This window comes from Gracilinanus agilis, chromosome 1, assembly GCF_016433145.1.
Source record: "Gracilinanus agilis isolate LMUSP501 chromosome 1, AgileGrace, whole genome shotgun sequence".
NCBI lineage: Eukaryota > Metazoa > Chordata > Mammalia > Didelphimorphia > Didelphidae > Gracilinanus > Gracilinanus agilis.
The window spans coordinates 780,240,041-780,254,330 of record NC_058130.1 but is presented as its reverse complement, the minus strand read 5'-3'; the positions used below and the strand labels follow the sequence as shown (position 1 = coordinate 780,254,330).

The 14,290-nt window shown below is 43.5% G+C and overlaps 1 protein-coding gene across 4 annotated transcripts in view; it reads left to right on the top strand.

The window, feature by feature from the left end:
• DGCR2 (DiGeorge syndrome critical region gene 2) overlaps positions 1-14,290 on the top strand; it is a 95,372-nt gene that overhangs the window by 58,496 nt on the left and 22,586 nt on the right. The window lies entirely within an intron of this gene.

Below are 14,290 nucleotides of genomic sequence, written 5' to 3'. Positions count from 1 at the left end.
AAAGAGAGAGAGACAGAGAGAGAGACAGAGAGAGAGAGAGAGAGAGAGAGAGAGAGAGAGAGAGAGAGAGAGAGAGAGAGAAAGAGAGTGTGAGTTGTCTTTAAGGCCTTTTCACCCCTCTTGCTTGCTGCTCCCATTCATTTTCTGACCTGTGGCCTCTCCTCATTGGAGGCCTCCAGTTCTGCTGAAGCAGTGGGTAGAATGGCCCGAGACTGTCTCTGGGTCCTGTGCCACCTCTTACATCCCCATCTCACTTATTTTTCTGTGAATTGCCCACCTTCTAGGGAAATTTTTGAGTTGGCTATTTAAAAAATACCATCCTAGAGTAATGCCAACTTTTATATTTAGTGAAGAGAATGCCGTGTTCTCATTCAGTTTTTTTGTGGAGCTAATTCCCTGGAAAAGTCTGCAGAGTGTCCTACAATTCACAGACTGTTTGTGTGGAATTAAGGCAGAATGGCTGCTCCTGTTCTCCTCGGAGGTGTGTGCTCCGACCCTCCTGGAAGTTTGCTTTACTGCTCAGGATTCATTTATTTCAACCAACATTTAGCAGCTCCTACTGTGTGTCAGACACTGGCCGAGGCTGGGGCCTGGGGCTCTCCCATGAGGCAGTTTCTACCCACAAAGCATTTACATTCCCCTGAGGGGGCCCAGCCTGTGGGTAGCTTGTGGAGGACAGAGGTCTGGGTTTGTGTGTGGGGTCTCCCTGGACTCCTTTCACACAGGAGAGCCTCAGGGCTGGGCCTGGGCCCAGGCTGTTTGTCGGTAGGAGACGTCTCTCTCACCTAGGCTGACCTCCAGAGTCCTCAAGTCCTGGGTCTTGAAACCCTGAAATTCTTCCCTCCAAGGCAAGCCTAGATCTCTGCTTGCTGATGGCTCCTGCAGGGTTTCCCAGACGGGCTGTCGATGGGACTGGTGACTGGTCCAGAGTCATGAGCTCGTCCAGGTAGGGGGCATTGCCTTCCCTGGTGCTGATGGCAGCCCACGTGGGCCTCTCCTCTGCCGCCCTCGTCTCATCCTCACACTGGGAGTCTTGCCCTGGCAGCGTGTGTGTAATCTTCTAGGGGAGACCCCTCCCCATTTGTCTGGCCCGCCCGGCTCCAGGCCTCTATGGGTGTGCCAAGGAGGCTGCCAGTTCTTGGCAGGGTTCCCTGCCTGTCCTGACTGTCTAGACCCTCTGCTGCACCTGCACTTCCGAGGTTGTGGCCGTGTCCTGGGAATTCGCAGACATGTAGCATCGCAGGGGACGTCTGCTCCAAGAGGTGGTGCTGGGTCTCAGGGAGTGGCCTGGGCCCTGTCCTGAAGGCAGCTCGGCCTGCTGACCCCGGGCTCCGCTGAGCGCTCGCTCCCTGGGTCAAGAGCCGCTTGCCTTCTTCTCTTGGCCTCCAGAATAACTGGTCTTTAGGGCCCTAGAAATATGTCTTTGGAGCCTTGCAGCAGCCTTGGCAGCAGGCGCTGCTGTCGTCTCCATTTTGCAGAGGAGGGAGACTGAGATCTTGGTGTCATCTACAGCCTCCCACTCCCACTCGCCCCGCACAGAAGCTGCTTCCCAGGCTCGTCGTGTCTGTTCTCGCCCTCTCTCCGCTCCCTTGGTTCAGGCCCTCGTGACCTCACACCTTTACTACGGCACGAGCCTCTCCCCGCCCCAGGCCAGCCTTCATTCTGCTGCCGAGGCCGTTCTCCCCAAGGGCCACCCAGGATCCCATCTCACGTTCTCTGTTGGGCCTTCAGAGCCCCTCACAGCCCGTTCCCTTCCTTCCACGGACTCCGTGATCCCGTGACACGGCCTCCTGGCTGGCCCTCTGCCACGCGTGCCTTCTCCTGGCCTCTGCTTCCTCCGAGACTCAGGACAGACCCAGCTTCTTGCCTGGTCCCTGTCCCTGCCAGCACCCGCTTTTATCTTGGACGTACATTGTTCTTGGCCTGCCATTAAATTGGGAACTCCTGGAGGCCCGGCAGAATGGCTTTGCCTCCCTTTGCATGTCCAGTCCATAGGCCTGGCCTATAGAAGGTGCTTCATTAGTGACCAACTAGTATGCAGTAGGCCTTAACAAATGCTTGTGGACTGACTAACTGATAGGAAAATAAAACTTGGGAGATTTTGGGGTGGAATAGGTAGCCCTGGGAGCCTTTTGCAAGTGACTTGCCTAGGGTCATGTGGCTAATACGTGTCTAATACCAAGTCTGGTTTCCCATCCATCACACCATCGCCAGAGGCCAGGAAATGCCCCGGAGCCTCCAGGAAGGCAGGCGACAATCCCATCCCTCAGCCCTTCATGACTGGAACATCTAGAAGGCTGGGATTCTTTGGATTTGATTTTTATGAACAGCATAAATATTTTTAAATAAATTTACATTTTCTGGATCATTCTGAACTTGGCAAACATCACAGTGCTTTAGTATTTCCACGTAGAAAGCAGAATCTCAATGACGTGTCTAATAAACTGGGCCCATTGGTCCCGGAGCTGCCTCTCTTGGTGGTCTCAACTTCTTCAGTGCATTTTGGAACATTTGTGTGTCTCCGGGCTCTTTTCTTCATCATGATCTCTAGGCTCACCCCCCAGATTTTTATGCCCTTATAACCCTTAAACATAACTGAGCAAAAACCCAACACGGCCTTGTGGAAGATCTCCACCTCTCTGTTACATGGGAGCATCCTGGGTCATGGAGCGAGGTGGGAGGGAGCGGGTCCCCACATGCGTCGGAGGGCCACACCTGTCGGAGTTGTTCTTCTCTGCAGTCCATTAGGGGATGCAGAATCATTCTTTGGACCCTTCCTCTTCCCACAGGTCCCTCCGGATGTTCCCATACGTCACACTTGCGCCCCTATCACAGCTGTTAAATGAAGATGTTTCTGTGTTGGTTTCCCCCTTTTTAAGGGTGGGTCTGGCCTGGGATTTAGAGTCACAGATGAACTCTGCCTCTGTGTAGGCCATTTTATTTCCAGTCATACTCTAACCAATGTCTCCAAATAGGATTTTTCCTCCGCCCCTTTTCATTTCCACTCTCCAAAAGCAGGTATTTTGGAAACTTTAAAAGGTGTGTTTTAGGAGAAGTTCCTGAAGCTAGTTAATTTCCAAGTAAGGCGTTGGGCAAACCTGTAAAAAGATGATCTGTGTGGGGCAGGTAGGCGACTCATGGATAGAGGGCCAGTCCTGGAGATGGAAGGTCCTGGGTTCAAGTGTGACCTCAGACATTTCCTAGTTATGTGAGCCTGGGCACTGAACCCCAAATTCCTAGCCCGTACCGCTCTTCTGCCTTGGAACCAATACCTAGTATCGAGTCTAAGACGGAAGGTAAGGGTTTAGAAAGTAAAAGAGGATCTGTGGTATCCATTGTGAATATTTCTGATGTTACTCAACTTAAAGATTTTCCTTCTGTGATCCTTAGGAAGGTTGCCTCCGCCATGTTCTGTGTTTGCTGACACCGATGCTAACGGGGCTTTGTCAGCAGATGGGGCTGTTGTAATTGGCACCATTCACATGGTCTTGGAGCCGATTCCATTTCTCCCAGATACTCAACACGATCCTCTCAGGAGAGATAGATCCCTTTGACTTATATCATAACCATGTAACTGAGGACTTTGCCTCCTTACCAAGCAGAGGGTTGTTGGTCCTTAGGTATAGTCATAGGAGAGACACGAGAAAGAATTTACCACACGCAGAATGGTCAGTGGCTGTTGGTAGAAGAGGGTTGGCCTCCAAGTTGGGCTGTTTTTGGTGGCCCGGCTACCTTTGAAGACGTAGAAGGTGGTGGAAGAAATCACAGATCTTTGAGGTTCCGAAGTTAACTCCTGATCACTCCATTTAGATAAGAACTCAGAGGTTTGGCATTGGGAACTGATGGCTAGCCTTTGAATAAGAAGGACCCGAGTTCAGATCCTGTATGTGACACCAGAGGGTCCCAAATAATTCCTTTGACTTCTGTGCACTTCAGGAAACTTGCCAAGATGAATTCTCTAAGTTCTAGATGGGTCTAGGGTCCTGGTGGTGGGGAAATGCACCACACTGACAGTACCATAGGCACTTCACTTCTCGTCACATATTTGTATCTTAAGGTTGCTTAATGACTTTCCACCCAACAACTGTACAGAGTAGGGGATTATGAGAATCCTCCTCCTTTTTCCAAATGAAGGAATCGAGAAGATTGAGGGAGTTACCTTTGGTCCCACAGGTAGCTGGGATCTGAACCCAGTCAACTCTTCTACATCACAGAAGATGTGTGATGGGTCATCGAGGAGGAGGATGCTCTGTAGGGAGCCCTTCATTTATCTCTTCATGGTGGAATACAAAATAGGGAGAGAAATGGATTCCGCTTTGTTCTCATAGATCTTGGAATCTTGGGAGGAAAATAAAAGGTAGCATCCTTCTTTGGTCTCCACAGTATGGGCAGACTTTTCTGTGGTTCTTATTCTTAGGTCTTCACAGTTCTACTACCCTCATCTGGAAACTCAGACATCATCGTTATTCTTTTTTCTTCTTTTTATTAATTGATAAATTTTGTTTCAGCCTATTATATAAAAGTCAGTTGTATTCACAATTGAAAACTCATGATATATAGCTCTCCAGAATACTTAGGCCAGGCAGTTAAATAAGTAATTAAGCAGTAGCTCATGAAACCTCACATGATCATATTTTACCACTGACTTTTTTTTTCTAAACCCCTATCTTCCACTGTAGAATCAATAATGTATATGGGTTCCAAGGCAGAAGAGCGGTAAGGACTGGGCACTGAGAGGTAAGTGATTTGCCCAGGGTCAGAGGAAAAATAAAAAGAATAATTAGAATCAACTATGTAGAGCCTTATTCTAGAAAAACTGAGAATTTAAAAAGAAATGGATGGTTACTTAGAAAAATACAAACCACCCAAATTAATAGAATGGGAATTGGACATTTTAAATGATCCAATCTCAGAAAATAAAATTGAACAAACTGTAATCAAATTACAAAAGAGGAAAGCCCTAAGTCCAGGCAAATTTACAGGTATCAGATGTTTAAAGAGCAATTCATGCTTATACTACACATGTTATTTTAAAAAATTGAGGAAGAAAACTGCCAAATTTGGTAAGACAAGTAATTGTCCTAATCCTTAAACTAAGGAAGGATAAATCAAAGAAAGAAAACTAGCGTATCACTAATAAATATGATACAAAATTGTAAATAAAATCTTAGCAAAAAGACTCTAGCAGTAGATTTTTAAAAATTACTAAAACTCTTACCTTCTTTCTTAGAATCAATACTAAGTATCAGTAGTAAGGGTAGCCAGTTCGGTTTAAGTGACTTGCTCAGGGTCCCACAGCTAGGAAATGCTTGGGACCAGATTTGAGCCCAGGATCTCCTCCTTCCAGATCTTCTCTATCCACTGAGTCATCTAGCTGCCCCTGTAGTAATTGATTAAAAAAAATAATCAAGTTGAATTTATACCAAAGATGATTCAGCCTGAGAAAAGCTATTGCCATAATTAACCATACAAAAACCACCCCAGATAAACCATTATATAAATAGATGGATAAAAAACCCTTAGCAAAATATAGCATTCATTTGTGCTAATGACCTTCTCTAAAGTGTGGGATAAAAGGATCTTTTTAATGTAATAAAACCATATATATAAAACCAAATACTAGCATTATTTGCAGCAAGAAAACAGTAGAAGCTCTCCTAATAAATGTAGGACTGAAGCAAGATACCTTCTTTTCCTATCGTTATTTAATATAATTACAGAAATGTTTGTATCTATAGCAAGAGAAAAGACCCTACAGGCCTAGATATTGGCAATAGGGATACTCAGTTAACTTTGGACATGATGTTTTTACTTAGCCCCAAGATAACAACAGAGAAACTAATAGGAAAAAAAAAATAGCTTTGATAAGGTAGTTGCATGCCAGATAAGGCCACAGCAACCACCAGGGCTACTATTTATTACTGTTATTATCAGTAATAATCATGATAATATCTGGAAGGAAAAACAGGCAAATTCCATGTAAAACAATTTCAAAATGTATAAAATATTTAGACATCCATCTACTAAGATACGCACAAGACAAAAATATAATTCCAAACCTCTTTTTAAGGAAATAGTAAATAATTGAAAGAATATTAATTTCTTCTTGGTGGAGTATACTAATTATAGCAATAGTGACAAGAGTGCTTAGATTAATTGATAGATTTAGTGCTATGCTAATAGTAAATGCCTCAGATTAGAGAGGAAGGGGTTATTTTATAAAGCTTGATGAAATAATAATGCCTTATTTGGAGGAAAAAAAAGGTCAAAAATCTCAGGGGAAATAAAAGGTAAAAAATTAGAATTGAAGGTAGTATTTCATTCCTCGCTCTCAGATGATACTTTTCAGGAGCAATAATACAATAAAATCTTCAGGGTCTTTGTTACCAAATAGAAAAATATGTTAGTGGAACACAGTTAAGAACAAACAGAAGCAATCAAACTCAATGGACCAATGTTTGATAAACCTGAGAATTTCAGTTATTTGGGGCAGAACTTCTGATTTGACAAGAACTGGGAAACAGAGCACATTTGAAGAAATGTGGGTTAGTACCACATCTCGTGCCATGTGTGCGTCACTGTTCTGTGCCAGGCTCCTCCCCTCCAGGAGCTCCCATTCTACAGGGCAGACATCACAAAAACCACTAGGTACAAAGAAGATAAATGGAAGGCAGAAGCCATCCTGAAGGGAAGCCACAGGAATGTCCTCTAGCAAGAGAGACTTGAGATGAATCTTTAAAATATATATATATATATTTTTTTTTTATCAATTACATGTAGGAACCAATTTCCAACTTTTTTTTTAATGTTGAGTTCAAAGTTCCCTCCCTCCCACTTTCCTCCCTACCTGCCTGCTTGAAAAGGCAAGAAATTTGTTATAGATTATACACGTGCAGTCATGCAAAAAATTTCCATATCAGCCATGTTGCAAAAGAAAACAGAGACCAAGAAAAAGTCTGCTTTGATCTGCATTCCAACTCCATCAGTTCCTTCTCTGAAGATGGATGACATTTTCATCATAGGTGCTAGGAATTGTCTTGGATCATTGTCCTGCTAAGAATACTTAAGTCATTCACAGTTGATCATCCTTACATTATTCTGTTACAGTGTGCAATATTCTCCTGGTTCTGCTCATTTCACTCTACATCAGCTCATAGAAGTCTTTTCAGGTTTCTCTGAAATCATCCTGCTCCTCATTTCTTATAGCACAGTGTTATTCTGTCATAATCATGTACCACATCTTGTTCAGTCATTCCCCAGTTGATGGTAATCCCCTCAATTTCCAATTCTTTGCTACCCAAAAAAGAGCGGTGCTATAAATGTTTTTGTACATATATACTCTTTCCCTTTTTCTCGATCTCTTTGGGGTAATCAGAATTATCCATTTTACATTGTGTATTTCTCTCTATCTCTTTGGTCCTAAAATTGTCTCTTATCCATAGATCTGACAGGTAAAATATTGCATGTTTCCTTCATTTGCTTATGGTGTTACCCTTTATGTCTAAATCATGTATCCATTTTGACCTTATCTTGGTATATGTTGTAAGATTTTGGTCTATATCTGGTGTCTGCCAAACTGCTTCCCAGTTTTCCTAGCAATTTTTGTCAAATAGTGAGTTCTTATCCCAAATGCTTAGATCTTTGCATTTATCAAACAATAGATTGCTGTGGTCATACACAATACCACTGTGTATTGTATGCCTAATCTATTCCACAGGTCCACCACTCATTTCTTATCCAGTACCAGATTGTTTTGATGGTTGCTGCTTTGTAATACAGTTTGAGATCTGATACTCCTAGGCCACCTTCCTTCACATTTTTTTCATCGATTCTCTTGATATTCTTGACCTTTTGTTCTTCCAGATGAATCTTATTTTTTTTCTAGCTCTAAAAAAATAATTTTTGGTAGTTTGATTGGTATGACACAGAATAAGTAAAGTAATTTATGAAGGATTGTCATTTTTATTATGTTGGCTCAGCCTACCCATGAGTAATTAATATTTCTCCCCGTTGTTTAGATCTGACTCTTTTGCGTGAAAAGCATTTTGTAACTGTTTGTGTAGTGCTTAGGTTTGTCCTGGCAGGTTGACTCTCAGGTATTTTATTTTGTTTGTGGTTGTTTTCAGTGGAATTTCTCCTTTTGTCTCTTCCTACTGGACTTTGTAGAGAAATATTGATGATTTATATAGGTTTGTTTTCTGTCCTGCAACTTTGCTGAAGTTGTTAGTGATTTCAATTCGTTTTTTTTAAAACCCTTAACTTCTGGGTATTGGCTCCTAGGTGGAAGAATGGTAAAGGTGGGCAATGGGGGTCAAGTGACTTGCCGAGGGTCACACAGCTGGGAAGTGTCTGAGGCTGAATTTGAACCTAGAACCTCCCCTCTCTAGGCCCGGCTCTCAATCCACTAACCTATCCAGCTGTCCCTCAATTCCTTTTTTAATAATTATTTTAATTTAATTTAATAATTCCTTTGGATTCTCTAATTGAGCTGAATTTTGATAAAAGCTATGCACACCCTGAGGCTGAGGTCAGAGAGCAAAGCATTGCAGAGATACAGATATCCCTGGAAGGCAGGTGATGTTATGATGAGGGAGCTGAGGCTCAGAGGGGTGAAGTGAAATGCCTGAGGCAGGATTAGAACTCAGGTTTTCCTAACTTCAAGTCCAGAATCTCTATCCACTATACCATCTAGCTGCTATTATAGAATATTTCAATGCAAAGACAAGGAGTCAGGAGATAGAGTATTCTGTAGAAAGAACTGTTGGCCAATGTACCCGAACTGGAAAATTCATGCAAGGGAGCAGGACGGGAGGGAAGGTGGGAAGGGGCAGGGCTTGAAGGGCTTTGAAGACCAACCAGAGGGTTTTGTATTTGCTCTTGGAGGCAAGGAGGAGCCACTGGAGTTTCTGAAGTAGGGGATGATATGGTGAGATCTGTGCTTCAGGAACATTCCTTTGGTGACTGGAGGATGGACCGGAGTGGGAAGAGACCTGAGGCAGCAGACCTCTAGCAGCTATCGCAATAGTCTAGATGGGAGGGGATGAAGAACTGTACTAGGGTGTGGGCAGAGAGTCAAAGGAGAAAAGGGAGTATATCGGAGAGATGCTACCGAGGTGAAGTGGTCAAGTCTTGGCAGCCACTTGGATGAGGAGTCAGAGATAATGAGGAGTCCAGAATGCCTCCTAGGTTGTGAGCCTAAGGAGATAGGGAAGGCAGGATGGGGACGATCTGGAGGACAGATAACGAGCTCTGGCTGAACATGTTGAATTTAAGTTGACTACTGGACACCCAGTTATGTTTCCTGTTAGGCATTTGGAGATAGGAGATTGGAGGTCAAGGGAGAGGTTGTGGCTGGACAGGTGCTTCTGGGTATCTGCGTAGAGATGAGAATTGAATACAGGGCAAGTGATGAGGTCACCGGGTAAAGGGAGAAAAGAGTCCAGGATAGAGTCCTGAGGGACACCTGTGGTTAGAGGGTAAAGAACTAGCAAAAAAGAATGAGACGGAGCCATCAGCCAGACTGGCAGTGAACCAGGGGAGAGCAGTGTCACCAAAACCCAGAGAGGAGAGGAAAAAGTATTCCGGGGAATTAGAAGATCAACAGTGTCAGAGGCTTTAGAAACGTCAGGGTGGAAGAGAATTGAGAAAAGGCCAGCACAAACGTATCACCTGAATATAAAGGTTACACCAGTAAAAAAAAGTTAGACGGGGGCAGCTGGGTAGCTCAGTGGATTGAGAGTCAGGCCTAGAAACAGGAAGCCCTGGGTTCAAATCTGGCCTCAGCCACTTCCTAGCTGTGTGTCCCTGGGCAAGTCACTTGACCCCCATTGCCTACCCTTACCACTTCTGTCTTAGAACCAATACACAGTTTTGACTCCAAGACGGAAGGTAAGGGTTAAAAAAAAAAAAAGTTAGACAGGCATGAGATGAGGCCTCTTTCACAGTTATAACAAGGGTTGGAGATAGTTCCAAAGAAAAGTCAGCTTTTGCACAGGGAAAAAAATCAGTACAACTGGAATGAGATAAGGTGGTGTCTCTTGTGATAAAATCTTTACACTAGATATGTCTTAGGAGAGTCTGATGTCCAAGATAATTAGAGATTTGGCACAGGTCTGGGAAACCCAGGACCTTCCCACTGGATGGGTCCAGAGATAGGAACTAGTAGTTCTCAAAAGAATTTCCAGTAGTTACTCACCATATGAAAGGGAGGATGTTCCAAATTCCTAGGAACCAGAGTGATGCAAATGAATACAAGGCTGGAGTGTCATCTCATTCCTAGCAGATTGACCAGAGGAGAGAGAATAGGAATAGCCAATACCGAAGAAGCTGAGGAAAGTCAGGCACGCTAATTTATACTCCATTGTGAATTTTCCCAAATGTTCTGGAAAGCAATTAGGAAATAGGATTTTTCAAAGTGATGAAAACATTTGTTCCTTTTGACCTGGAGGTACCACTGTACCCCACAGGCTGTAAAGACAGAACGATATTCATAATAAAACTTTTTGTGGTTGCAAAGAATTGTAAACAAATTTGATGCCCATCCCTTGGGGAAATGGCCAAATAAGTCCTGGTATGTGAAAGGAATGGAATATTACTGGGCTTTAAAAGCTAATGTGGAGATTTCAAAGAAGCTTGGAAAGATTTATGTGAACTGGTGCAGAGTCGTCTCTACAGAACCAGAACAGTAATCACGAGGACCTTGTGGAAAGAAGGAAAAAAATGAAACTGAATGTTGGCCAATTTATAATGACCAAGCCTGACCCCACCTAGAAGTTGAGAAAGTGAAGAGGTGAGGCGGCATGATTATGAAATACAGTGCACACTGTCAGACACGTTGATGTGTGTTCACTGGGTTTGGTAAACTGACTTTTTTTTTCTCATCTTTTAAATAATCTTTGTTATAAGGAATGTCAGAGAGAGAAGAAAATATTCAGAAATGAAGGTGATGTAAGAATAAGTAATAGTAAGAAAAATAAGATTAAAAACAAAAGCTTTCATTTATTGAGGCTTGTGTGTGTGTGTGTGTGTGTGTGTGTGTGTGTGTGTGTGTGTGTGTGTTTGACCTTTTTTCTTTTGGTTCTGCTTGGTTCACTCTGTATCATTTCTTACAGGCTTTCCCTTTGCTTTGCATTCATATTTATCATTCCTGATGGTACACTAAGCATTCCATTCCATTTATACACCCAGCTTGTCCAGTTGTTTGCTAATCACTGAGAATAGTTTATTTGCAACTTGGTATTGAATTCATTTGGTTTAAAATTTTTTTCATCTTTTTTCTCTTCTTCCTGGTATTTGTAAGTATAATATAGAACTGCTGGTGATTTGTGGTTGGAGGAAAGAATCTAATTTGTATCCTATTCCTTTGCTGAAAGAATTTTGATCTGATTGTTGGCTGATTCACTAGGGTTTTCTGAGTAAACCATCATTTCATATGCAAATAGAGGTAGTTTAGCCACTTTTCCCCCATTGCTTATTTCTTTGATTTCATTTTCTCATCAGTATATTTCTAGTACTATGTCAAACAGTAACAGTGACAGTGGGCTTCCTCACTTCATTCTTGATCTTATTGGGTAAGCTTCCAATATTTCTCCTTTACAGACCATGCAAACTCTCAGTTTTAGTTAAATGCTTTTTAAAAAATCAAATAAATCAAAGGTTCTCGTATTCCTGTTCTTTAAGTTAAAACAAATGAGAACTGTGTCTTACCTATGATGTTTTCTGCATCTATCATTGATGGGTTGTTTTTGTTCACTTTTTTTTAACCTCATTTTCCATTGGTGATATTGGACTGGAATATCCTCTGATCATTTATAGGAATTAAGATCATCTAGAGATGTTTCCTAGAGCTTAGAAGAGTTCTTTCTTTATATAGCTTAAAGATAGTTTATGTAACATATTAAGAGATTAATTGTTCTTTAGTGCTTGCTTTAATTCACTTGCAAATCTCCTGGAATTTTTTCCCCTCAGAGTTAATTTATGGCTTATTTCCCTTGCTTTCTGATTTGGGACATTGGGATATTGTTTTGTAAACATTTAAGTTTTCAGTTTTATTGCCATGTAAGTTGGCATCATAGTTTCTGAGAAACTTCTTTGTTCCCTTTTTACTTATTGTGAGTTCCCTTTTGATTTTTTATTTTGCTTGATTCTTCTTTTTAAAAAATCAAATAAGTTGGGGGCAGCTGGGTAGCTCAGTGGATTGAGAGCCAGGCCTAGAGATGGGAGGTCCTAGGTTCAAATCCGGCCTCAGACACTTCCCAGCTGTGTGACTCTGGGCAAGTCACTTGACCCCCATTGCCTACCCTTACCACTCTTCCACCTATAAGTCAATACACAGAAGTTAAGGGTTTAAAATAAAAAAAAAAAAGAAAAAAAAGGTAAAAAAAATCAAATAAGTTAATGATTTATCAGTTTTGTTGGGATTGTTTTCAAGAAGCTATTTTTAAAATTTCAGTTTTGTTTATTTCATGTTTATACTTCTTTGGATTTTTTATTTCTTGGGGATTTAGATTGCTAAAATTGTGTGCTTCATTCAGTTGTTCTCTTTGGTTAATGTATGTTCAAGGATATACACTTCCCTCTTAAGCACTGGCAGAAAGAAGACTGACACATCATATGACCATTGTCTCCTCCTGTTGGAAAAACTGTCAGGTAAAAGAGGCCTTAGATCTGCTTGGCACGGCCCCAGAGGGTAGAGCTAGGAGCACTTGGTAGAAATTTTAGGGAAGCTGATTTCACCGAAGGGTGAGGAGAAGTGTCTAAAGACTATGGGTGGTCACAACTTGAGCTGTGTCTAAAATAGGATTTGAACCGATCCCCAAGTCTAATGCTCTCTCTGCTGTTTAACTTCCTCTAGTTGGCTGCTCCGTCACTGGAGGCCTTCAAGCCAAGGTAGGATGACCCCTCGTGGGGGCCGTGCGATTAGTTCATCATTCCAAGATCTTTCTCTAGGTGGTGTCTGTGGTTCCTTCCAACTCTCAGGTTGTATGATTGTGTTTTTATGTATTTCGATTGTGACTGGCATAACCATACCAGACTGAAGGGAAGATATTCCCAAGTGAGCAGAGGAGTTCCTGGATGATGGATGACTGGATGGAAGGAAGGCCTCTTATTTTGGATAGCTCTAAGGTGGATGCCATTCTCCCCCAAGCCCCTAAAGGACGAAGCTGACCATGGCTGCTCCCTTGCTCCTCCCTGATCCCTTCTTGGGAAGTCCTGGTGATGAGGCCGGGCACAAAGGCCTGCCACAGTCCTAGCTAATATTCCTATGGTCCATGTACTACCTTATTTGAGCCTCACAGCAGCCTTGTGTGGTGGGTGATGGTTTTTTTCCCTCATTTTGCAGATGGATAAACTTAGACTGAAGGAAGTTAGGCTAGTTGCTAAGGGCTTCCTGACTCCACATGTAACTGCTTTACCCAGCTGTGCTCTTGCTGCCTCACCTAGCAGTACCGCATACTAGGGACTGTGTCTATTTGTAGGGGCAGTGAAAGGAAGCACTTGTCTCCTCCCCACCCTGAGCAGAAGGGGCCGGCTTGCCTGACTCCTCTCCTTTCCTCCTTTGGCTGAGCCCTCCTGTGTGGTCCTTGGCGCTGCCCTTCATTATATGCACACTATCCACTAAAGGAGCCCCAAAGTTGGCTCCCCAGGCTCCCTGGCGGAATCTCCGTGGCAGGCCTGCCCCTGGTGCCTCCTTCTGCCCTGCCCCGCTTCTCTCTGCCTACTCCTAGACCCTCCAGAGGAATCTTCTAGGCCCTCCACTCCAGGCTCCTGTTTTTACAGTTGAGGGAACTGAGCCTTGAGAGGTTCCCTGCATCACCTCAAGTTCTACAGGTAGTAAAGACCCGAGCCAGGACCCTGATGCCGAGCTCAGAACTCCCGTGTAGCAAGGGGAGCAAGGCTCTTTGGAAGCTCTCCGAGAGGGTGCAACCTGGGAAGAGGCGGCTGGCAGGGGGTGGAGAGACTGGCTGCCTGGCCAGGCCCCTGGATTCCGAGACACACGGGGGCTTCAGTCCTGGGGGCTGAGCAGGATGCTTGGTCTGCAGCGGTCCCAGGGAAACTAGCGGCCACCAGGATCCTTTGCTTAGGAGCTTCATTGGAGACCCCCCCGGCTGTGGGGAAGAGCTTGTTGTTAACTTCATCAAAGAAATGACTTCTGAAGGAATTGCTTGGAGGGATTCCAAGGGAGGCCATGAAAGCACGCATAGCTCCATGCTCAGGTTTTGTAAATGGGGAAGCCAGAGTGCTGTCTCCCAAAGGCAGCCACAGATCGATATGGGCTGAAGACAGCAGC